The sequence below is a fragment of the Prunus avium genome, chromosome 3 (assembly GCF_965620075.1).
Source record: "Prunus avium chromosome 3, drPruAviu1.hap1.1, whole genome shotgun sequence".
Classification (NCBI taxonomy): Eukaryota; Viridiplantae; Streptophyta; class Magnoliopsida; order Rosales; family Rosaceae; genus Prunus; species Prunus avium.
Window position 1 is genome coordinate 17745528 of NC_142286.1, and position 27254 is coordinate 17772781.

Consider the following 27254-nt stretch of genomic DNA (forward strand, 5'->3'; position numbering starts at 1 on the left):
CGAATTCGGATCGAGCCCAAAACTTGGGCAACATCATAATATGGTGGGAGGAGTCTTTTGGTGAGTTTTGAGGGAAATCAAATCGCTAGAAGTATGGAATACACCAACCACTCCAATTAGGAATGAACTGCCGTTGAAATTGAATTATCCAATTTCTCACACGTATTGATTTCTTATCGAGCCCAAAACTTGGGCAACATCATAATATGGTGGGAGGAGTCATTTGTTGAGTTTTGAGTGAAATCCATTCGCTAGAAGTATGGAATACACCAACCACACCAATTAGGAACGAACTGCCGTTGAAATTGAATTGTCCAATTTCTCACACGTACTGATTTCGGATCGCGCCCAAAACTTGGGCAACATCATAATATGGTGGGAGGAGTCATTTGGTGAGTTTTGAGTGAAATCCAATCGCTAGAAGTATGGAATACACCAACCACTCCAATTAGGAACGAACTGCCGTTGAACTTGAATTGTCCAATTTCTCACACCTATTGATTTCGGATCGAGCCCAAAACTTGGGCAACATCCTAATATGGTGGCAGGAGTCATTTGGTGAGTTTTGAGTTAAATCCAATCACTAGAAGTATGGAATACACCAACCCCTCCAATTAGGAACGAACTGCCGTTGAACTTGAATTGTCGAATTTCTCACACCTATTGATTTCGGATCGAGCCCCAAATTTGTGCAACATCATAATACGGTGGGAGGAGTCATTTGGTGAGTTTTGAGTGAAATCCAATTGCTAGAAGTATGGAATACCCCAACCACTCCAATTAGGAAAGAACTACCGCTGAAGTTGAATTGTCCAATTTGGAACACCTATTGATTTCGGATCGAGCCCAGAACTTGGGCAACAACATAATATGATGGGAGGAGTCATTTGGTGAGTTTTGAGTGAAATCCAATCGCTAGATGTATGGAATACACCAACCACTACAATTAGGAAAGAACTGCCGTTGAACTTGAATTGTCCAATTTCTCACACCTATTGATTTCGGATCGAGCCCAAAACTTGGGCAACATCATAATATGGTGGGAGGAGTCATTTGGTGCCTTTTGAGTGAAATCCAATCACTAGAAGTATGGAATACACCAACCACACCAATTAGGAACGAACTGCCGTTGAAATTGAATTGTCCAATTTCTCACACGTACTGATTTCGGATCGAGCCCAAAACTTGGGCAACATCATAATATGGTGGGAGGAGTCATTTGGTGAGTTTTGAGTGAAATCCAATCGCTAGAAGTATGCAATACACCAACCACTCCAATTAGGAACGAACTGCCGTTGAACTTGAATTGTCCAATTTCTCACACCTATTGATTTCGGATCGAGCCCAAAACTTGGGCAACATCATAATATGGTGGGAGGAGTCATTTGGTGCCTTTTGAGTGAAATCCAATCACTAGAAGTATGGAATACACCAACCACTCCAATTAGGAACGAACTGCCGTTGAACTTGAATTGTCCAATTTCTCACACCTATTGATTTCGGATCGAGCCCCAAATTTGGGCAACATCATAATATGGTGGGAGGAGTCATTTGGTGAGTTTTGAGTGAAATCCAGTTGCTAGAAGTATGGAATACCCCAACCACTCCAATTAGGAACGAACTACCGTTGAACTTGAATTGTCCAATTTCTCACACCTATTGATTTCGGATCGAGCCCAAAACTTGGGCAACATCATAATATGGTGGGAGGAGTCATTTGGTGAGTTTTGAGTGAAATCCAATCGCTAGAAGTATGGAATACACCAACCACTCCAATTAGGAACGAACTGCCGTTGAACTTGAATTGTCCAATTTCTCACACCTGTTGATTTCGGATCGAGCCCAAAACTTGGGCAACATCATAATATGGTCGGAGGAGTCATTTGGTGAGTTTTGAGTGAAATCCAATCGCTAGAAGTATGGAATACACCAACCACTCCAATTAGGAACGAACAGCCGTTGAACTTGAATTGTCCAATTTCTCACACCTATTGAATTCGGATCGAACCCAAAACTTGGGCAACATCATAATATGTTGGGAGGAGTCATTTGGTGAGTTTTTAGTGAAATCCAATTGCTAGAGGTATGGAATACCCCAACCACTCCAATTAGGAACGAACTGCCGTTGAACTCGAATTGTCCAATTTGTCACTCCTATTGATTTCGGATCGAGCCCAAAACTTGGGCAACATCATAATATGGTGGGAGGAGTCATTTGGTGAGTTTTGAGTGAAATCCAATCGCTAGAAGTAGGGAATACACCAACCATTCCAATTAGGAACGAACTGCCGTTGAACTTGAATTGTCCAATTTGGAAGACTTATTGATTTCGGATCGAGCCCAAAACTTGGGCAACATCATAATATGGTGGGAGGAGTCATTTGGTGAGTTTTGAGTGAAATCCAATTGCTAGAGGTATGGAATACCCCAACCACTCCAATTAGGAACGAACTGCCGTTGAACTCGAATTTTCCAATTTCTCACTCCTATTGATTTCGGATCGAGCCCAAAACTTGGGCAACATCATAATATGGTGGGAGGAGTCATTTGGTGAGTTTTGAGTGAAATCCAATCGCTAGAAGTATGGAATACACCAACCATTCCAATTAGGAACGAACTGCCGTTGAACTTCAATTCCCTAATTTGGAACACGTATTGATTTCGGATCGAGCCCAAAACTTGGGCAACATCATAATATGGTGGGAGGAGTCATTTGGTGAGTTTTGAGGGAAATCCAATCGCTAGAAGTACGGAATACACCAACCACTCCAATTAGGAATGAACTGCCGTTGAACTTGAATTCTCCAATTTCTCACACCTATTGATTTCGGATCGAGCCCAAAACTTGGGCAACATCATAATATGGTGGGAGGAGCCATTTGGTGAGTTTTGAGTGAAATCCAATCACTAGAAGTACGGAATACACCAACCACTCCAATTAGGAATGAACTGCCCTTGAACTTGAATTCTCCAATTTCTCACACCTATTGATTTCGGATCGAGCCCAAACCTTGGGCAACATCATAATATGGTGGGAGGAGTCTTTTAGTGAGTTTTGAGGGAAATCAAATCGCTAGAAGTATGGAATACACCAACCACTCCAATTAGGAACGAACTGCCGTTGAAATTGAATTATCCAATTTCTCACACGTATTGATTTCTGATCGAGCCCAAAACTTGGGCAACATCATAATATGGTGGGAGGAGTCATTTGTTGAGTTTTGAGTGAAATCCAATCGCTAGAAGTAAGGAATACACCAACCACACCAATTAGGAACGAACTGCCGTTGAAATTGAATTGTCCAATTTCTCACACGTACTGATTTCGGATCGAGCCCAAAACTTGGGCAACATCATAATATGGTGGGAGGAGTCATTTGGTGAGTTTTGAGTGAAATCCAATCGCTAGAAGTATGCAATACACCAACCACTCCAATTAGGAACGAACTGCCGTTGAACTTGAATTGTGCAATTTCGAACACCTATTTATTTCTGATCTAGCCCAAAACTTGGGCAACATCATAATATGGTGGGAGGAGTCATTTGGTGAGTTTTTAGTGAAATCCAATCGCTAGAAGTATGGAATACACCAACCACTCCAATTAGGAACGAACTGCCGTTGAACTTGAATTGTCCAATTTCTCACACCTATTGATTTCGGATCGAGCCCCAAACTTGGGCAACATCATAATATGGTGGGAGAAGTCATTTGGTGAGTTTTGAGTGAAATCCAATCGCTAGAAGTATGGAATACACCAACCACTCCAATTTCGAACGAACTGCCGTTGAACTTGAATTGTCCAACTTCTCACACCTATTGATTTCGGTTCGAGCCCCAAACTTGGGCAACATCGTAATATGGTGGGAGGAGTCATTTGGTGAGTTTTGAGTGAAATCCAATTTCTAGAAGTATGGAATACACCAACCACTCCAATTAGGAACGAACAGCCGTTGAACTTGAATTGTCCAATTTCTCACACCTATTGATTTTGGATCGAGCCCCAAACTTGGGCAACATCATAATATGGTGGGAGGAGTCATTTGGGGAGTTTTGAGTGAAATCCAATTGCTAGAAGTATGGATTACACCAACCACTCCAATTAGGAACGAACTGCCGTTGAACTTGAATTGTCCAATTTCGAACACCTATGGATTTCGGATCGAGCCCAAAACTTGGGCAACGTCATAATATGGTGGGAGGAGTCATTTGGTGAGTTTTGAGTGAAATCCAATCGCTAGAAGTATGGAATACACCAACCACGCCAATTAGGAACGAACTGCCGTTGAACTTGAATTGTCCAATTTCTCACACCTATTGATTTCGGATCGAGCCCAAAACCCGGGCAATATCATAATATGGCGGGAGGAGTCATTTGGTGAGTTTTGAGTGAAATCCAATCGCTAGAAGTAAGGAATACCCCAACCACTCCAATTAGGAATGAACTGCCGTTGAACTTGAATTGTCCAATTTGGAACACCTATTGATTTCGGATAGAGCCCAAAACTTGGGCAACGTCATAATATGGTGGGAGGAGTCATTTGGTCAGTTTTGAGTGAAATCCAATCGCTAGAAGTATGGAATACACCAACCACTCCAATTAGGAACGAACTGCCGTTGAACTTGAATTGTCCAATTTCTCACACCTATTGATTTCGGGTCGAACCCCAAACTTGTGCAACAGCATAATACGGTGGGAGGAGTCACTTGGTGAGTTTTGGGAGAAATCCAATCGCTAGAAGTATGGAATACACCAACCACTCCAATTAGGAACGAATTGCCGTTGAACTTGAATTGTCCAATTTGGAACACCTATTGATTTCGGATCGGGCCCAAAACTTGGGCAACATCATAATATGGTGGGAGGAGTCATTTTGGTGAGTTTTGAGTGAAATCCAATCGCTAGAAGTATGGAATACACCAACCACACCAATTAGGAAGGAACAGCCGTTGAACTTGAATTGTCCAATTTCGAACACCTATTGATTTCGGATCGAGCCCAAAACTTGGGCAACATCATAATATGGTGGGAGGAGTCATTTGGTGAGTTTTGAGTGAAATCCAATCGCTAGAAGTATGGAATACACTAACCACACCAATTAGGAACGAACTGCCGTTGAACTTGAATTGTCCAATTTCTCACACCTATTGATTTCGGGTCAAACCCCAAACTTGTGCAACAGCATAATACGGTGGGAGGAGTCATTTGGTGAGTTTTGGGTGAAATCCAATCGCTAGAAGTATGGAATACACCAACCACTCCAATTAGGAACGAACTGCCGTTGAACTTGAATTGTCCAATTTGGAACACCTATTGATTTCGGATCGAACCCCAAACTTGGGCAACATCATAATATGTGGGAGGAGTCATTTGGTGAGTTTTGAGTGAAATCCAATCGCTAGAAGTATGGAATACACCAACCACTCCAATTAGGAACGAACTGCCGTTGAACTTGAATTGTCCAATTTCTCACACCTATTGATTTCGGATCGAGCCCAAAACTTGGGCAACATCATAATATGGTGGGAGGAGTCATTTGGTGAGTTTTGAGTGAAATCCAATCGCAAGAAGTATGGAATACCCCAACCACTCCAATTAGGATCGAACTGCCGTTGAACTTGAATTGTCCAATTTGGAACACCTATTGATTTCGGATCGAGCCCAAAACTTGGGTAACATCATAATATGGTGGGAGGAGTCATTTGGTGAGTTTTGAGTGAAATCCAATCACTAGAAGTATGGAATACACCAACCACTCTAATTAGGAACGAAATGCCGTTGAACTTGAATTGTCCAATTTGGAACACCTATTGAATTCGGATCGAGCCCAAAACTTGGAAAACATCATAATATGGTGGGAGGAGTCATTTGGTGAGTTTTGTGCGAAATCCAATCGCTAGAAGTATGGAATACACCAACCACTCCAATTAGGAACGAACTGCCGTTGAACTTGAATTGTCCAATTTGGAACACCTATTGATTTCGGATCGAGCCCAAAACTTGGGCAACATCATAATATGGTGGGAGGAGTCATTTGGTGAGTTTTGAGTGAAATCCAATCGCTAGAAGTATGGAATACACTAACCACACCAATTAGGAACGAACTGCCGTTGAACTTGAATTGTCCAATTTCTCACACCTATTGATTTCGGGTCAAACCCCAAACTTGTGCAACAGCATAATACGGTGGGAGGAGTCATTTGGTGAGTTTTGGGTGAAATCCAATCGCTAGAAGTATGGAATACACCAACCACTCCAATTAGGAACGAACTGCCGTTGAACTTGAATTGTCCAATTTGGAACACCTATTGATTTCGGATCGAACCCCAAACTTGGGCAACATCATAATATGTGGGAGGAGTCATTTGGTGAGTTTTGAGTGAAATCCAATCGCTAGAAGTATGGAATACACCAACCACTCCAATTAGGAACGAACTGCCGTTGAACTTGAATTGTCCAATTTCTCACACCTATTGATTTCGGATCGAGCCCAAAACTTGGGCAACATCATAATATGGTGGGAGGAGTCATTTGGTGAGTTTTGAGTGAAATCCAATCGCAAGAAGTATGGAATACCCCAACCACTCCAATTAGGATCGAACTGCCGTTGAACTTGAATTGTCCAATTTGGAACACCTATTGATTTCGGATCGAGCCCAAAACTTGGGTAACATCATAATATGGTGGGAGGAGTCATTTGGTGAGTTTTGAGTGAAATCCAATCACTAGAAGTATGGAATACACCAACCACTCTAATTAGGAACGAAATGCCGTTGAACTTGAATTGTCCAATTTGGAACACCTATTGAATTCGGATCGAGCCCAAAACTTGGGCAACATCATAATATGGTGGGAGGAGTCATTTGGTGAGTTTTGTGCGAAATCCAATCGCTAGAAGTATGGAATACACCAACCACTCCAATTAGGAACGAACTGCCGTTGAACTTGAATTGTCCAATTTGGAACACCTATTGATTTCGGATCGAGCCCAAAACTTGGGCAACATCATAATATGGTGGGAGGAGTCATTTGGTGAGTTTTGAGTGAAATCCAGTCGCTAGAAGTATGGAATACACCAACCACCCCAATTAGGAAGGAACTGCCGTTGAACTTGAATTGTCCAATTTCTCACACCTATTGATTTCGGATCGAGCCCAAAACTTGGGCAACATCATAATATGGTGGGAGGAGTCATTTGGTGATTTTTGAGTGAAATCCAATCGCTAGAAGTATGGAATACACCAACCACTCCAATTAGGAACGAACTGCCGTTGAACTTGAATTGTCCAATTTCTCACACCTATTGATTTCGGATCGAGCCCAAAACTTGGGCAACATCATAATATGGTGGGAGGAGTCATTTGGTGAGTTTTGAGTGAAATCCAATCGCAAGAAGTATGGAATACCCCAACCACTCCAATTAGGATCGAACTGCCGTTGAACTTGAATTGTCCAATTTGGAACACCTATTGATTTCGGATCGAGCCCAAAACTTGGGTAACATCATAATATGGTGGGAGGAGTCATTTGGTGAGTTTTGAGTGAAATCCAATCACTAGAAGTATGGAATACACCAACCACTCTAATTAGGAACGAAATGCCGTTGAACTTGAATTGTCCAATTTGGAACACCTATTGAATTCGGATCGAGCCCAAAACTTGGGCAACATCATAATATGGTGGGAGGAGTCATTTGGTGAGTTTTGTGCGAAATCCAATCGCTAGAAGTATGGAATACACCAACCACTCCAATTAGGAACGAACTGCCGTTGAACTTGAATTGTCCAATTTGGAACACCTATTGATTTCGGATCGAGCCCAAAACTTGGGAAACATCATAATATGGTGGGAGGAGTCATTTGGTGAGTTTTGAATGAAATCCAATCGCTAGAAGTTTGGAATACACCAACCACTCCAATTAGGAACGAACAGCCGTTGAACTTGAATTGTCCAATTTCTCACACCTATTGATTTCGGATCGAGCCCAAAACTTGGGCAATATCATAATATGGTCGGAGGAGTCATTTGGTGAGTTTTGAGTGAAATCCAATCGCTAGATGATCGGTTCATAATTGTATATCATTTTGTACCCTTCTAGCTTATGATTTGGTTATGTTATTGAGTTAAACTTGTGCTTTTAATCCATTTTCTGTTTTGATAAGTCCATAATTTCATACACTTGCATGCCTTCTTTACTTATTGATTTTGCTTAGTTTCTCTTTATTTTGAGTCACTTACTTCTCTTTGTGTGTTTTGTAGGTTAAGATAGCAAGAGATCACATTTGATGCAATCCATGCATGTTAAGGGCTGATTGGCAAAGAGCAAGAGCTTAAAGACAAAACCAAAGTTGGGCCACACTCCTTGTCAGTCCAGTTTCGTAAGTCACCTTGCAGGTCTCATTTCAACAATCTGGACAACTCGGATGAGGAGACATTCTTCATAGAAGTTGTTCAATTGGGTGTCTAGTATAACATATCCAACATTCAGCCCAATTGAACATATGTGGAGTCCTTAGCCCGTCCAACACTGAACCATGCTCAGGAGGATTTGCAGCTGCCAGCTTTGAGCCTTGTCTCCTCCTTTAAGCCATGTGCCTCACACATGCTGCAACTGACTTTGGATCCAACATAATGAGTGAAGTGGGGAGGCATTCCAGCTATGAAATTCTAAAGGAGCAAGTTGGTACATGCTGGAGCTATTATAGAGAAAGCATGTGCATGCATGTAAAGCAAAGAAATGAAATGAAGTCAATTCCAGTCTCTGTTCGGCTGCCAACTTGCAAGGCCCAAAACGCACACTTCTACTGCTCCGATGGGAATACGTTATTCATAGAAGTTGTTCCAATGGGTGTCTAGTATAACATATCCAAATTTGAGCACCATTGGATACGTTTTGAAACCTCTAGCCTTCCTACACCAAGACTGGTCCAGAAAACTCGTTTTTCAGCAACCAAAAGGCAACCACATGGGTTGGCAACCAAAAGGCAACCACATGGGTTGGCAGCAAAGGCAGCCACAACTGATCACCTTTGAACCCATGTGAAGATGCTTGAGGTGCAGCAAAAGATGAAGGATGGTGTGGGAGTTCATCATGATGTTCCTCCCTCTTAGCCCTATAAATAGAGAAGCCTTCAAGCTTCAAAACACACCCCAAGGGGGGGAGCTCTCAAACACTTCTCTAGAGCTCCCTTCCCTTCTCTCCCTCAAATTCTCTTAGTTTCCTTTCAAGTTGTCAATTGTTGTAACAAAATGAGTTTACTAAATTTTCCTTCAAGTTTTCTTAGTTCTACTTTACTTTTATTTGTAATGTACATTCTTTCTTAAGTATTCAAGTTTAATTAGTTTCCAAGTTTCAATTATGGTTTTTGTTCTTATTCATTATGCTTATAAGTTAATAGGCTAGTTTGAATGATTGATCACCATTTAGGCTTGCATGTTAGATATCTTGGTTTGAATTAAGAGTAGACACCATGCTTTAATTCGAATTGAACTATGAATAAGAAGAGTATGTATGGACATTCGACAACAGGGATTAGATACATGCTTGGTTGTTTAAATTGTTCTTCTATGCTTAATGGGTTCCTAATGCTTAGTTTTAGGTTAGACAACAAATGATCAAATTAGGGAATTAGGAACACAAGGTTATGACCAAACACCATGGCTTAATCATACTTTAGCTAGAATCAATCCGTTAATCTAATTGAACTTGGGAACTTATTTGCTTGAGTTATTTCTTTTTTTCTTGTTTTATTTATTTTCTTTTTCATTTCTGTTTTGTGTAGGGAAAATGAATTGGATCATTCAATCACCAATCCTCGTGGGATCGACCTCGCACTTACATATGCTATACTACCAAACGGCTCGTGCACTTGCGAGTATCACAAGTTGAGGATGCAGCTGAATCTATTTTGGTGCAGCTGAATCGAAGCAACACTAGAAGTATGGAATACACCAACCACTCCAGTTAGAAACGAACTGCCGTTGAACTTGAATTGTCCAATTTGGAACACCTATTGATTTCGGATCGAGCCCAAAACTTGGGCAACATCATAATATGGTGGGAGGAGTCATTTGGTGAGTTTTGAGTGAAATCCAGTCGCTAGAAGTATGGAATACACCAACCACCCCAATTAGGAAGGAACTGCCGTTGAACTTGAATTGTCCAATTTCTCACACCTATTGATTTCGGATCGAGCCCAAAACTTGGGCAACATCATAATATGGTGGGAGGAGTCATTTGGTGATTTTTGAGTGAAATCCAATCGCTAGAAGTATGGAATACACCAACCACTCCAATTAGGAACGAACTGCCGTTGAACTTGAATTGTCCAATTTGGAACACCTATTGATTTCGGATCGAGCCCAAAACTTGGGCAACATCATAATATGGTGGGAGGAGTCATTTGGTGAGTTTGAGTGAAATCCAATCGCTAGAAGTATGGAATACACCAACCACTCCAATTAGGAACGAACTGCCGTTGAACTTGAATTGTCCAATTTCTCACACCTATTGATTTCGGATCGAACCCCAAACTTGTGCAACATCATACTACGGTGGGAGGAGTCATTTGGTGAGTTTTGGGTGAAATCAAATCGCTAGAAGTATGGAATACACCAACCACTCCAATTAGGAACGAACTGCCGTTGAACTTGAATTGTCCAATTTGGAACATCTATTGATTTCAGATCGCGCCCAAAACTTGGGCAACATCATAATATGGTAGGAGGAGTCATTTGGTGAGTTTTGAGCGAAATCCAATCGCTAGAAGTATGGAATACACCAACCACCCCAACTAGGAACGAACTGCCGTTGAACTTGAATTGTCCAATTTCTCACACCTATTGATTTCGGATTGAGCCCAAAACTTGGGCAACATCATAATATGGTCGGAGGAGTCATTTGGTGAATTTTGAGTGAAACCCAATCGCTAGAAGTATGGAATACACCAACCACCCCAATTAGGAACGAACTGCCGTTGAACTTGAATTGTCCAATTTCTCACACCTATTGATTTCGGATCGAGCCCAAAACTTGGGCAACATCATAATATGGTCGGAGGAGTCATTTGGTGAGTTTTGAGTGAAATCCAATCGCTAGAAGTATGGAATACACCAACCACTCCAATTAGGAACGAACTGCCGTTGAACTTGAATTGTCCAATTTGGAACACCTATTGATTTCGGATCGAGCCCAAAACTTGGGCAACATCATAATATGGCGGGAGGAGTCATTTGGTGAGTTTGAGTGAAATCCAATTGTTAAGCTCATAATTTCATACATATACATGCCCAATTTACTTACTTCTTTTGCTTAGTTTCTTATAATTTTGAGTTATTTGCCTCCCTTTGTGTGTTTTGTAGGCCAAAAGAGCAAGAGAGCATAATTCATGCAATTCATGCATGTTAAGGCCTAATTTGGATGAAGAGAAGAATAGCTTAAAGACAAACTCATTTTGGCTACAGCCCCCTGCCAGTCCAGTTCCGTAGGTCATATTGCAAGCTTTGTTTCAGCAACCTACATAGCTCAGATGAGGCAACATTCTTCATGAAAGTTGTTCCAATGGGTGTGTACTATAACATATCCAAAAGTCAGCCCCATTGGATAAATCTGGAGTCCGTCACCTAGCAAACACAGAACCATGCTCAGGATGGATTTTGTCAGCGAGCAAACTGAGTTAGCAATTTGTTTCGGCCTTAACTTCCTCCTCCGAACTTGGATTGGGCCAATACTTGTGTGGTTGGATCATACACATTCTGAACTTCACAATGGACATCTTAAAGTCTTCATTTGATTCAGCCTAGCCCAAGGTGTAAGCCCTTGAAGTTGCTGGTCATGCTGACCTCAGGATGAGCTGGTTGGAAGCTTGGTCATGGTGACATGAAGATGAGCTAGGGCTGCTGGTGGGATTTATTGCTGAAGTGCATCAACCAATTCAGATTTTATAATGCAAGTGTTGTATGCATTAGTGAAGTGCATCAACCAATTCATCTTTTATAATGCAAGTGTTGTATGCATTAGCCATATTGAAGTCAGATTTATCACTCCCCTCTCCCTATAAATACCACATCCATTCCACATTCAAGACACAACAAATCCTGAGGTTCACAACCCCCACAATTCACTCCAACCATCCTCAAACACTCTCACAATCCCAAACACTCCAACAATCACCAAAACAACTCCAGCAAACTTCTCTTCCATTTCCCTACGAATTTCATCTTCCTTAGCCATCACCACTCACTCAAACTCATCCCAAATCACCTCCATATCCTTCATACATCTTTCTAGAAGTGGGGAAGCTCTTGGAGAAGCATTAGAAGTGGAGAAGCACTTGGAGAAGCCTTGGACACCACAAGAACTTCAGAAAAAGGGTTTTTCTACTCTTATTGCATTCATTATGTTTTCTCATTTCTGTTCAAGTCTCTTTTCCATTATGAGTAGCTAAATCCATAACTAGGGCTTCGATGTAACCTAACATGAATATTCTGGGTTTATAAGTTTGGAGTTTCAAGTTTGATTCATGATTCATGTTCTTATTCATTATGCTTATAAGTTAACATGCTTGTTTGAATGATTGATCACCATTAGAACTTGTTTGTTAACTATCTTGGTTTGAATTAAGAGTATACACCATGCTTTAATTCGAATTGAACTATGAATAGGAAGAGTATGTATGGACATTCGACAACAGGGATTAGATACATACTTGGTTGTTTAAAATGTTCTTCTATGCTTAATGGGTTCCAAATGCTTAATTTTAGGTTAGACAACAAATGATCAAATTAGGGAATTAGGAACACAAGGTTAGGACCAAACACCATGGCCTAATCATACTTTAGCTAGAATCAATCTTTGAATCTGAATTAGACTTGTTACTTGAATCTTTATAACCCAGAATTGAATTGTTATGGTGAATCGAATGCCCTAGTCTCCAAACCTGTGTTTTAACTTTCAAAACCACCCTTTGTTACTTTTGTTTACTTGCTTTCCGTTGCAATTTCAGTTTGTTCATTTCTTTCTATAATCACAAGCATTCTCACTTCAAAGTTCATTTTAATCTTGCTGCATTTGTTTTCAAACTCACTCTTGCTTTAAATTCTGTTTTAGATTTAACTTCCTAACTTCTTGAATTTGGTAATCTAAAGTACATAACTAATTTGAACTTCTCAGTCTTCGTGGGTACGACCTCGTACTTGTCTTGCTATACTACTAATTGCCCCGTACAATTGCGAGTTAACATATTATTAACAACAAATTTTGGCGCCGTTGCCGGGGACTGAACGAAAGTTCTTCCCTGGTTATGTGCCCAAGGTTACCCTATTCTTTTTAGTGTTTCTAATTAATCTAATTTTCTGTTTCAGGTAGTTTATGTCTAAAAATCCATTACTTGAACAAGTGAGGTCTTCGTTCCAACGTTCTAGATCTTTGAACGCAGGACCATCATTGCAACCCAGACGAGTGACCTCTGAAATTCAGAATCGTCTAGAAAGGGAGTTGTCAACTGCAAAAGAGCAAGCTCTTGCTACATTTACAAGTCTTGCTCTCCACACTGAACTTCCCGGTTCTTCACTTTCAAATTCGGAAGCAAGTTCAGACCAAGAAGAAGAAGAAATGATGGCTGCCATTGAGTTCATGGGAGAACTTGATATCCCAACAATTCCAGCATCTCCTTCAAGCATTTTGCTGCCCACTGTAGCTCGAAATTATGAGCTTAAATCTTCTCATCTTAATATGCTGCCTTCCTTTTATGGTTTACCTAATGAAGATCCATTGACTCATATAAAGGATATTTTTAATGTTGTGAGTTCTTTTCCCTTGACAGGTGTGACAGAAGATCAACTTCGAATGAGAGTGTTTCCATACACTTTAAAGGATAAGGCGAAGTATTGGTTGAATTCTTTGAAGCCTGGTTCACTCACTACATGGTCTGCCATTCAAAAGAAGTTCCTGGAAAAATACTTCTCCACGCAAAAGACCGACATGCTTAGGGACAAGATCTTGTTATTTGCACAGCAAGATGATGAATCGTTTTGTGAAGCATGGGAGAAATTCAATGGGTTGCTCAACCAATGTCCTCATCATGGGATTCCATTGAAGCTTCAAATGCGTATGTTTTATAAAGGACTAACCCCTTCTAGTCATAATATAGTCACCAATTTTGCAGGTGGTTCTTTTAAAACCAAAACTCCAGAAGAAACGTACGAACTCTTTGAGGAGATAGCAATGGAGACCCAACATACGGATACAAGAGGTAAACGTGTTATTAGTGGTTCTAATGATGCTTCTAGTGTGCAGATTTCAAAACTGGAACAAAAGCTAGATGCTCTTCTTGCATTAAACTCAAGAAGCCCTCCGAAGGAAGTGTGTAGCATTTGTGAATCTCATGACCATGCTACCACAGCTTGTCCACTTGGGGCTGGATATCCAGAATTTGTGCAAGAGCAAGCTAAGTTGGTAAATTCCTACAACCAAGGTCCAAGAAATGATCCATACTCTCAAAGTTATAATCCAGGTTGGAGGAATCATCCAAACTTTTCATGGAGAAATACCCAGAATCAAGCAAATCCCCCTTCATTCCAAAGGCCACAACAATCATCATCATCATTGGAAGATATAGTGAAGCAGATGGCAATCAACCAATCCAATTTTCAGCAAACTACACAAGCTGCCATCTCCAAATTGGAAGTCCAATTAGGCCAAATAGCTGCTGAAATAACTCAAAGAGTGCCTGGGAAATGGCCAAGCCAAACTGAGATCAATCCAAAGAACCCAGAAGCCAAGGCCATTCATGTGCTCAGATCAGGTAAGATCATTGATAATAAAGATGATTCTAATCTTTCAAATGATGTTGTGATTGTAGAAGATAAAGACGAGGAGACCATGGCTACGGAAGGAGAACAACTCAAAACTTCTCAATCTGCTCCTAAGGCCAAATCAGATTCTCAGAAATCCGATCAATTCCAATTGCATAAAAGGGATGACAAATTTGTGCCACCACATCTTCAAGAAGATAGATACGTGCCACCCGCTCCATATGTTCCACAGATTCCATTTCCAGGCCGTCTTAAGAAAGCAAAGCAAGATAAGGCTTTTAAAGAGATTTATGATATTTTGAGTAAAGTTAATATCAATTTGCCTTTGCTTGATCTTATTGAACAGATTCCTGCATATGGAAAATTCATCAAGGACTTGAAAACTCACAAGCTCAATTTCGCTCCAAATGAAGGAGTAAAGCTCGACCAGAATGTAAGTGCTGTATTGCAAAGGAAGCTTCCACCAAAACTAGATGATCCTGGCAGCTTTGACATTCCCATTAACATTGGAGGCAAGAAGGTTGGAAGAGCCATGTTGGACTTGGGAGCAAGCATCAATGTTTTGCCATATTCAGTTTATCAAGAGCTTGGCTTAGAAGGGATGAAGAAGACTTCAATGCGACTTGAACTAGCTGATCATTCTATAAAATATCCAAAAGGTATTGTAGAAGATATTCTAGTTCAAGTTAATACACTAATTCTCCCTGCTGATTTTGTAGTGATGGACATGGAAGACAATCCAAATGGAGATCGTGTTGATCCCATTCTCCTAGGCAGACCATTCATGGCCACTGCAGACACAATCATCAAAGTGAAAGATAGCACCCTCTCCATGACTGTTTTGGGTGAAACTGTTGAATTTAAAATGCTTAATGCTCTATCTCAACCTTCTATCTCTCTTGATTCTTGCTTTTCAATTGATGTTGTGGATCATGAGGTTTCTTCCAAAATTTTGCAGAGAAAGTCTAATGATGCTCTAGAAGCTATCTTAACACAAGAAGAGGAAGATCTTTGTGAACCGGAGTTCCAAGAAGTGGTGGCTGCCTTAGAAGTGTTTCCGCCATACTGTTGCGTAGATACAGCTGCACCAAAATGGATTCAGCTGCATCCTCAACTTGTGATACTCGCAAGTGCACGAGCCGTTCGGTAGTATAGCGTATGTAAGTGCGAGGTCGATCCCACGAGGATTGGTGATTGAATGATTCAATTCATTTTCCCTACACAAAACAGAAATGAAAAAGAAGGGAAATAAATAAAACAAGGAAGAAAGAAAATAACTAACTCAAGCAGATAAGTTCCCAAGTTCAATTAGATTAACGGATTGATTCTAGCTAATGTATGATTAAGCCATGGTGTGTGGTCATAACCTTGTGTTCCTAATTCCCTAATTTGATCATTTGTTGTCTAACCTAAAATTAAGCATTAGGAACCCATTAAGCATAGAAGAACAATTTAAACAACCAAGCATGTATCTAATCCCTGTTGTCGAATGTCCATACATACTCTTCCTATTCATAGTTCAATTCGAATTAAAGCATGGTGTATACTCTTAATTCAAACCAAGATAGCTAACATGCAAGCCTTAATGGTGATCAATCATTCAAACTAGCATATTAACTTATAAGCATAATGAATAAGAACATGAACCATAATTGAAACTTGGAAACTAATCAAACTTGAGACTAAAGAAAAGAATTTACATAATGAAAAGTAAAGTGGAACTAAGAAAAACTTAAGGAAAATTTCAACACAAAAGATTTCATTACAACAATTGAAAACTAGAAAGAGAAACTAAGAGAATTTGAGGGAGAGAAGGGAAGGGAGCTCTAGAGAAGTGTTTGAGAGCTCCCCCCCTTGGGGTGTGTTTACAAGCTTGGGAAACCTCACTATATATAGGCCTAAGGAAGCTGAAAATCTGAATTAAGTATGGCTAATGCATACAACACTTGTTTTATAAAATCTGAAATGGTTGATGCACTTCACTAATGCATACAACACTTCCATTATAAAATCTGAAATGGTTGATGCACTTCACTAATAAATCCCACCAGCAGCCCTAGCTCATCTTCATGTCACCATGACCAAGCTTCCAACCAGAAATAATAGCTCATCCTGAGGTCAGCATGACCAGCAACTTCAAGGGCTTACGAATTGGGCTTCCCTTAAGCAAATTAAGACTTTAAGCACTCAAACTTGAAGTTCAGAATGTCTTCTTTCCAGCCATATATCATTTGGGCCAATCCAAGGTCGGAGGAGGAAGTTAAGGCCAAAACAAATTGCTAACTCATTTTGCGCGCTGATAAAATCCATCCTGAGCATGGCTCTGTGTTTGCTAGGTAACAGACTCCACAATTATCCAATGGGGCTGAATTTCGGATATGTTATAGTATACACCCATTGGAACAACTTTCATGAAGAATGTGGTCTTATCCGAGCTATGTAGGTTGCTGAAACAAAGCTTGCAATATGACCTACGAAACTGGGCTGGCAGGGGACTGTAGCCAAAATTGAGTTTGTCTTTAAGCTCTTCATCCATTCATCCAAATTAGGCCCTAACATGCATGGATTGCATCATTTACTATCCAAAGCCCTCATTATTACCTAAAGCTCAGTGAACTGAAAGATAAACACAAAAAAGATTAAAAGCACAAGTTTAACTCAAAAACATAACCAAATCATAAGCTAGAAGGGTACAAAATGATATACAATTATGAACAGATCAAATACCCCCAAACCTAGATTTTGCTAGTCCTCGAGCAAAACAACACAAAACAAAGTTAAAAACAAAACAAGAAGTTAACTAGACCACTTTCGTAGGTAACTCGATTGCATTGAGCGAATGCAACAAGCCTTTAAACCTCTAGGCATCCCTAGTAGGAGGAGTTGTGTCTCCTGAGGGTTTAACAGTTACGATACCCACAAACGTTTTACTGACTCTGTAAAACAAGGTAATTAGAAAACTTAAAAGATTGTTAGTCCTTAAGCAAAATAAAAAACAAAAACAAAAAAATAATTACATTAACAAAAACAAAACAAAACAAAACAAAACAAAAAAAAATTACAAAAATAAAAAGAACTCAAAACAATATTTCCGAACATTTTCTGAAGAGAAATGACTCATGCACATGACTCAAAAGTTTTAACAATAAAAGCTCAATTTTAGACATTATTTACAAGGTGGCAAAGTTCAAAACACAACATGCTCAAAGTGTGGTAGTGTGATAGCCAAATGTAACAAATTCCCCAATCTTAGTTTTCACACAATTTCAAAAATCATACAAAGCACGAATTCAACTTCAAATCTCACCAAAGTTGTCCTCTCACAAATGAATCACTCAGAAGAGGGCTATAATGCAACACTCAGTTATAAACATGAGATTAGAGTTAAACCATAAAGACTTAACTCGAAATAGAAAGATGAAGAACTTGCATTAATATGATCTCAAGAAGGATGCCAAACACTTAAAAGTAGAAAAATGGATGCAATTCAACCATATGACATTTAAGATCAATTTAGGTCTTTATTATAGGTTGTAATGGGGCCAAGGGTGTAAGGTGAGTGAGAAATGAAAGGTATGGATAATACAAAGTCCAAGGAACTCAAAATGTAAGAGCATAAAATAATTGTTTACAAGACTTCGAATCATCACGATTAGATTTTTTTCTTTTACATGATCAAAACTCCTTCTACCTTCATTTACATTGATTCAAACTCCTTTCCAAACACCAAATTATTTTGAAGGCCCAAAAATGAAACCCAAAAATGAAATTTCATTCAACCACCACTTAATCACAATTTTTCTCTTTTCTTTCACCAATTGTGTGATTTTTTTTTTTCTTCGAAATTCCCAAACTTAGTATGAAAAACACATCCCAATTAAAGCTCATGAGTTCCTTAGAACGGTAAATATTTGTTTTTCAGGCTAAGGCGAGGAAATATAATTGGTAAATGAAAGAAAAAGGTTTACATGTAGGCTCAAAATGGTTAACAATGGAAAATCATGCTTAAGCATGCATAAGGTTAGCTTGAAAGGTACAAACGATCCAAAGAGGGCCTTAATATCATTTCTTAAATGTCATGAAATCGAATTGCAAAAGAATGAATGACTTTTAAGTATTCAACCAAATCAATGAATAATGAGATCAAACAACAACTTTGATGACAAGAAAATAAGAGTATGTGTATAACACTCATGAAATGAAGCACAAGGCTCAAAAGCTCACATTTATGGTTATATAAGTCTAATTTATGCTTGATACAATTCTTTGGGTCATGCAAATCCTTTAATTGGAAAATTATGAAACAAATGGCAAGTGCAAAGAAGGTTTCGAACATGTCATGCTAGAACGATGCCAAATTAATTAATTAATTAATTATTATTTTTTTACAATAAAAATTTACAAGGAAAAAAATAAATAATAAATAAAATTCAATTTTTTATTTAAGTCATGCAACATTTATCACAATCTCATCAAATGTGTTCGGAAAGTGACTAAACAAAATAAGATTCAAAACAAGAAAGAAATTTAAATTATTTTTTTTTTTTAAATTTTAAGAAAAACCAAGTTTACTTGCTAAACTCCAATACCCCCAAACCTAGAAATGACCATTGTCCTCAATGTTTAAAAATTAGCCACAAACAATGTCATAACAACAAATGAAAGGTATTAAAGCAAATAAAAAAAAATCACAAAATCACAAAAGAAAACAAAAACAAAATAATTATAAAATAAAAATTACAACACAAACAAACAAACAAACAAACAAAAATGAAACAGTAAACCCTAATCACACAATTCTGAAACCCAAAAAATATTTTGAAGCCCAAAGCCCACAATTTCGAAACACAAACCACGGTGAATTTAACCCACTTTGAAACCCAAACTAAAGTGAAACCCGACCCACAAATTGTTTTCATTTCCGGCTTTTTATTATTATTTAGTTTTGTAAAAACAAACTATCGAACCGTGATTAGCAACACAAAGAGCGGGATTTTAACATGGGTCATGATGTCTCGGTTCAGTGTAAGGGACCAACAGACAGGGCGAGACACGTGTCGACGCATAGAGGCGCCGCAGACTCCACAAGCAAAAACTACGAGCTCATGGAAAGGCGCGAAGACTTTACTGAACGCGTTCGTTCAGAAAAGACACGTCGTGATAAATGAGTTGGGTATGGTTGGAAGGCGAGAAGGTTGTGGGACTCAAGGAATGCTGGAGATTCAGAAAATGCTCAGATGCTGTAATGGCTAGGGTTTGTCAAAGACTAAGTCTATAAGAAAGGGTGAAAAAAAACGCAAACTCGGAAACACACAAAAGAGAAAAGAAAGAAGAAAAGAGAGTGAGAAATCAAATGGCCTCTAACTACCCATTTTCGTTGGATCTCAACCTAGCTCCACCGACTCAGACATTGGGCCAAGCAGCGGCACCAGTATGGATGCCCTACTTTGGCTCCTCCCGGGGGCCTGTGTCTGTCAATGACTCAATACTCCTAGACAACGATGTTGCTATTGGAGTTGGCAGAAATTTAGTGACTCCCAAAGATATACGTGTGTTCGGGACAAGGGATGACAACCGGGTCACGAGTGATGCCCTGGTACTGAGCGTGCAGAGTACAGCATGTGTCGCAAGTTTGGGTCATCGCCTACTTGCGAAGTCCCATGAGGTGGAGGTGCTCAAAGCTCAGTTGGCGGCGGAGCGAAGTATGGTTGAAGATTGTCAGAGTGCTATAAAAAGCTTGAAAAGGGAAAGGTCAAGGATAGTGGAGGTGAATCGACACCAGCTAGAAGTATTGCGGGACGAGAATAAAAACCTATCAAAGATGGTAGAGTTGTATTCTCGCGACATGCGAAAGCAGCTGGAGGACCTAGACCGACCGGGTAAACGCAAGAAAGCAGATCACGAGAGTAGTTACGCTCAAGCTAAGATTGCGATCTTTGGGAGCTCAAGTGATGAGCCCCAAGAGGCTGTGCGTGAAGACCCAGAAGTGGACATCCAGACGGCCAAACTAAAAGCTCCTATGGTCGAGACACCGAGCGCCAAGAAGAAATGATTTCAGTTTTTATTTATTTATTTATTTTTAAAGTTTTTTTTTTTTTTTTTTTTATATATAAAAATGTTATGCTATCTCAAAGAGACGATTGACCCTAAATTTAAAGAATGACAATCAAACAAAAACACGAAAACCCAAACATGAAATTTTTATTAGTTAAGTAAACACACAAATAGCTGCTTCTTCTTTTAAGAGAAAAACTTAAGGATGACCAGTTAAGGGCCTCAGAAAACACAGCCAGGGGTTGCTCACTGGAGTTACCAAAAATTTAGCTCCTTCAAAGAATATCCTATGAGTTTTAAATTATAAAACCTAATAAAAACAAAATAAATAAATAAATAAATAAAAACTGAAATAAACACGCAATTCAAACAAGAATTTAAAAGAAGAGATGGGATTCTTGAACCAGGTGTCCAAGACGCATCTTTAATTTTGTCTCTTCTTCCAACTAAATTCTTGAGAAACCTGACAAACAAGAAGAAAACAATTGAAAAAAAATAAAATGAAATAACAACTGAAAAAAACAAAAACACAAACATCAGAAAACAGGGAGGCAAAAGTAAGTGAAAGTGTAAGCATGCTCCCTTTTAAAAAAAAACGTGCTCGCAATTTGCGCCGGAAATGAAGGGATCCGAGAGAAAAGAGCACAGGATAGCACCCTCGAGATCCGAAGTGCTTTCGGCTCCCTCGTCTGTATAAGTCTATTTAAACTCATCTCGGTGAAGTAGAAGAGCACCCCGCATTTCTTCCTGCAAATTCAGAGAAAAACATCAAAAAATCCAAAAACAAAACAATGGCATCCTCATGCACTCACCTTGATGATCTTAACCTTGAATTGTCCCTTGCGCCACCGAATGCGCAGATAAGGGTTCCTCCAAACCATGTCTTCCCAAACTCCACATATCATCACGGTACGGCCTCAAACTTTGCTGAGATAATACCGAACTTTTCTGAGGCAATGCCGAACAGAGCAGCGCTGCTGGGAGGCATGATTGGTAACAAGCTCACACCGACAGATCATCTGCATGTGGCACAGAGGTCTGACAAGGCAGCGGTGGAGGAGTCCCACAATTTAACTGTACTCCACGCGGTCTCGGCTACCAATTTGGGCATGCGATTGCTGGCGAGAACACGGGAGTGTGCCGCGATGAGCGAGGAAATAGCTTCCTTGAAGGCTATGGTGGCGGACTTGCAGAAGCGGCTCTATTGTGCCAATCAGCACATGGAAGCACTGCAGAGAAAAAATGAGGACCATGTGGAGCTGCTGCAGATTCTGCAAGTAAGAGAAAACAGAGGCATGCCATGAAGATGAAGATGAAGATGAAGAAGTTGTTTTTATTTTTAATTTACTTGAATGTTTTTTTGTTTTTTTGTTTTAAACTTTTTATCTTTTTGAATGCAATGTTTGAATAAAAATGTGTTTTTAACACTCAGAAATAAACTAACTAACCACACCACGTAAATAAATAAACTAACCTAATAAAACAAAAAAAACATAAAAGAAAACCAAGAAGTTCCAAATTGAAATTTACAAGGAAAAATAAAAACCCAAATTTCAATTTTCAATTTTTTTTTTTATATTTATTATTATTGTTTTTAAAACACACAAATATACAAGCAACTCACGGATGACCAGTTAAGGGCCTCAGAAAACACAGCCAGGGGATCCGGGAAGGTTGGAGGGGTCACAATGGTCCCGCTTAAAACCCAAACTTCTTAGACACCGAAGGTGTCGCCTAAAGAACTCCTAGACACTGTATTAACGGAAGTGCTCACTGGGGTTACCATAAGTCGGCTCATATGAAAAATCTTTTTTTTAAAATTTTTAAGATAAGAAACAAAAACGAATTAAGATAAAATGAAACAACAAACCATAAACGAAAATGAACTAAGTACTGTAAACAAATTCAAACAAACAACATAAATTGTTGTACTAAAAGAAACAAACCAAGAAACCAAAGAAAAAAAAAAACAAACAAACAGCACTTTCTATCACCCTTTTATCACCATTTGGACAGATTCGTTTCTATGTTTTTCAGCTTCGACCTATGTTCAGTTTTTAGGCTATAACTTTCCAACCGTAAGTCCAAATTTTACGTTCTTTATATGGTTGGATCCAGCATAGAAAAACAAAGAACTCAACGCGGACCAAAAGGCAAAAACAACTACGGAAATAAACAGAATTCAAAGAAGAGAAAGGATTGAAATGCTCCCCCTTGAAGCGATTAGGTCGAGCATGGATGCACTTGGAGGTCGCGACTTCTCCCATTGCTCCACACTTCCCATTCTTATGATTGAGGTTGCCATCTCTCTCCATTTTTATTAAGCTATCATAAATTGCTAAAACAAACACACAAACTTGAAATGGAATTAAAAGGATTAGGAAATAAAAACTAAAATGAAAAGGAAAATCAACACACATCCAATTCCATGCTTCAAAGCAACAAGCACCAATGGGTTGTGTAAGCTGGGACTTAAACCCAGTTCTCTTGCTTGTTGGGCAATTGTCCTTTTCTGTTGGACTACAAACACAACTTGTCCATTAACGTCATTAACTTTAAAACTTGAAATTGTCTAGAAAAACATGAAAATGAAAAATAAAAATAAAACAAGTAGGGAAAAGAAATAGAACCAAACTATGTTGCCAATCCCCGGCAACGGCGCCAAAAACTTGTTGCGTAGATACAGCTGCACCAAAATGGATTCAGCTGCATCCTCAACTTGTGATACTCGCAAGTGCACGAGCCGTTCGGTAGTATAGCGTATGTAAGTGCGAGGTCGATCCCACGAGGATTGGTGATTGAATGATTCAATTCATTTTCCCTACACAAAACAGAAATGAAAAAGAAGGGAAATAAATAAAACAAGGAAGAAAGAAAATAACTAACTCAAGCAGATAAGTTCCCAAGTTCAATTAGATTAACGGATTGATTCTAGCTAATGTATGATTAAGCCATGGTGTGTGGTCATAACCTTGTGTTCCTAATTCCCTAATTTGATCATTTGTTGTCTAACCTAAAATTAAGCATTAGGAACCCATTAAGCATAGAAGAACAATTTAAACAACCAAGCATGTATCTAATCCCTGTTGTCGAATGTCCATACATACTCTTCCTATTCATAGTTCAATTCGAATTAAAGCATGGTGTATACTCTTAATTCAAACCAAGATAGCTAACATGCAAGCCTTAATGGTGATCAATCATTCAAACTAGCATATTAACTTATAAGCATAATGAATAAGAACATGAACCATAATTGAAACTTGGAAACTAATCAAACTTGAGACTAAAGAAAAGAATTTACATAATGAAAAGTAAAGTGGAACTAAGAAAAACTTAAGGAAAATTTCAACACAAAAGATTTCATTACAACAATTGAAAACTAGAAAGAGAAACTAAGAGAATTTGAGGGAGAGAAGGGAAGGGAGCTCTAGAGAAGTGTTTGAGAGCTCCCCCCCTTGGGGTGTGTTTACAAGCTTGGGAAACCTCACTATATATAGGCCTAAGGAAGCTGAAAATCTGAATTAAGTATGGCTAATGCATACAACACTTGTTTTATAAAATCTGAAATGGTTGATGCACTTCACTAATGCATACAACACTTCCATTATAAAATCTGAAATGGTTGATGCACTTCACTAATAAATCCCACCAGCAGCCCTAGCTCATCTTCATGTCACCATGACCAAGCTTCCAACCAGAAATAATAGCTCATCCTGAGGTCAGCATGACCAGCAACTTCAAGGGCTTACGAATTGGGCTTCCCTTAAGCAAATTAAGACTTTAAGCACTCAAACTTGAAGTTCAGAATGTCTTCTTTCCAGCCATATATCATTTGGGCCAATCCAAGGTCGGAGGAGGAAGTTAAGGCCAAAACAAATTGCTAACTCATTTTGCGCGCTGATAAAATCCATCCTGAGCATGGCTCTGTGTTTGCTAGGTAACAGACTCCACAATTATCCAATGGGGCTGAATTTCGGATATGTTATAGTATACACCCATTGGAACAACTTTCATGAAGAATGTGGTCTTATCCGAGCTATGTAGGTTGCTGAAACAAAGCTTGCAATATGACCTACGAAACTGGGCTGGCAGGGGACTGTAGCCAAAATTGAGTTTGTCTTTAAGCTCTTCATCCATTCATCCAAATTAGGCCCTAACATGCATGGATTGCATCATTTACTATCCAAAGCCCTCATTATTACCTAAAGCTCAGTGAACTGAAAGATAAACACAAAAAAGATTAAAAGCACAAGTTTAACTCAAAAACATAACCAAATCATAAGCTAGAAGGGTACAAAATGATATACAATTATGAACAGATCACATACCCACCATCCTTTAGGCCACCAATCGAGCCTCTTGGACCATCATCCACGAAATTGGAGCCATCCATTGTCATCCCACCAAAGCTAGAACTTAAACCTCTTCCCAATAATCTTAAATATACATATTTGGGTGCTAACGAAACTCTCCCTGTTATAATTGCTGCAGGTCTCTCCTCACATGAAGAAGAGAGCTTAATTAAAGTTCTAAAAGAGCATAAAACAGCCATTGGGTGGACCATAGCAGACATCAAAGGAATTAGTCCAACCATGTGCATGCACCGGATTTTAATGGAAGAAGACAGCAAACCATCTCGTGATGCCCAAAGGAGGCTAAATCCCAACATGAAAGAGGTGGTTAGAGCTGAAGTTTTAAAGCTACTCGATGTAGGAATCATCTACCCAATTTCAGATTCTAAGTGGGTGAGCCCTGTGCAAGTTGTTCCAAAGAAGTCCGGAATCACCGTTGTGAAGAATGAGAAGAATGAGCTAGTTCCTACACGAACTGTCACTGGTTGGAGAGTTTGCATTGATTACAGGAAGTTGAACACATCCACTAGAAAAGATCATTTCCCCTTACCTTTTATTGATCAAATGCTTGAACGTTTATCTGGCCATGCTTACTATTGTTTTCTTGATGGTTTTTCAGGTTATAATCAAATTCCCATTGCTCCGGAAGACCAAGAGAAAACCACATTCACATGCCCATTTGGTACGTTTGCTTATAGAAGGATGCCATTCGGTTTGTGCAATGCCCCAGCAACTTTCCAAAGATGCATGATGTCAATCTTTTCAGATATGGTGGAACGATTCATTGAGGTATTTATGGATGATTTTTCAGTTTTTGGTTCCTCTTTTGATAATTGTCTTCACCACTTGTCTCTAGTGCTTAAAAGATGCCAGGAAACAAATCTGATTTTGAATTGGGAGAAGTGTCACTTCATGGTGAGACAAGGCATTGTGCTAGGCCATGTGATTTCAAGCAAGGGAATCGAAGTGGATAAAGCCAAGATCGATCTCATCTCAAATCTTCCACCCCCTACCTCTGTTAAAGGAATTAGAAGCTTTCTAGGTCATGCTGGATTCTATAGAAGGTTCATCAAAAATTTCTCAAGCATTACAAGGCCATTGTGTAATCTCCTTGCTAAGGATGCTATTTTTGAGTTTAATGAAGCTTGCATGGAAGCTTTTTCTACCTTGAAGAGGGAGCTAACTTCAGCCCCTATTATCATAGCTCCGGATTGGTCTTTACCATTTGAAATAATGTGTGATGCCTCTGACTTTGCTATTGGTGCAGTTTTAGGTCAAAAGAAGAACAAGCTGCCCCATGTGATTCATTATGCTAGCCGGACCTTGAATGATGCTCAAATCAACTACTCCACAACAGAGAAGGAGTTGCTTGCTGTGGTTTTTGCTTTAGAAAAATTTCGTTCTTACCTTGTTGGTTCTAAAGTAATTGTTTATTCTGACCATGCAGCCCTTAGATACTTGCTCACTAAGAAGGATGCCAAACCACGCTTGATTAGATGGATTCTCTTGCTGCAAGAATTCGATTTGGAGATTCGAGATAAGAAGGGATGTGAGAATGTGGTAGCTGATCATTTGAGCAGAATTGTGGTTGAAGAAAAAGGAGGAGCTGTGCTACCCTTGAATGAGACTTTCCCTGATGAACAACTATATGCTGCCCAAGTCAAAGAGCCATGGTATGCTGATTTTGTTAATTATCTTGCTTGTGGTGTTCTTAGAAATGATCTAACTTCTCAGGATAAGAAGAAGTTCTTTTCCATGGTGAAACATTATGTATGGGATGAACCTTTCTTATTCAAGCATTGCCCGGATCAACTCATCAGAAGATGTGTTCCAGAAGAAGAGCAAGAAAGCATACTTAGGCATAGCCACGAATTGGCCTGTGGAGGTCACTTTGGAGCTAAGAAAACAGCACTTAAAATTCTGCAATCTGGTTTCTTTTGGCCCACTCTATTTAAAGATGCATTTAATTTTTGTGTTAAGTGTGATAGGTGCCAAAGGATGGGGAACATAAGTCGCAGGAATGAAATGCCAT

At 39.3% G+C, this 27254-nt stretch overlaps 1 non-coding gene across 1 annotated transcript; it reads right to left on the minus strand.

The window, feature by feature from the left end:
• Nucleotides 1–13980: 13980 nt before the first annotated feature.
• Nucleotides 13981–14087, minus strand: LOC148295710 (small nucleolar RNA R71). The gene has a single exon (XR_015834853.1). It is a non-coding gene; the product is annotated as a small nucleolar RNA R71 (small nucleolar RNA).
• Nucleotides 14088–27254: the final 13167 nt, after the last annotated feature.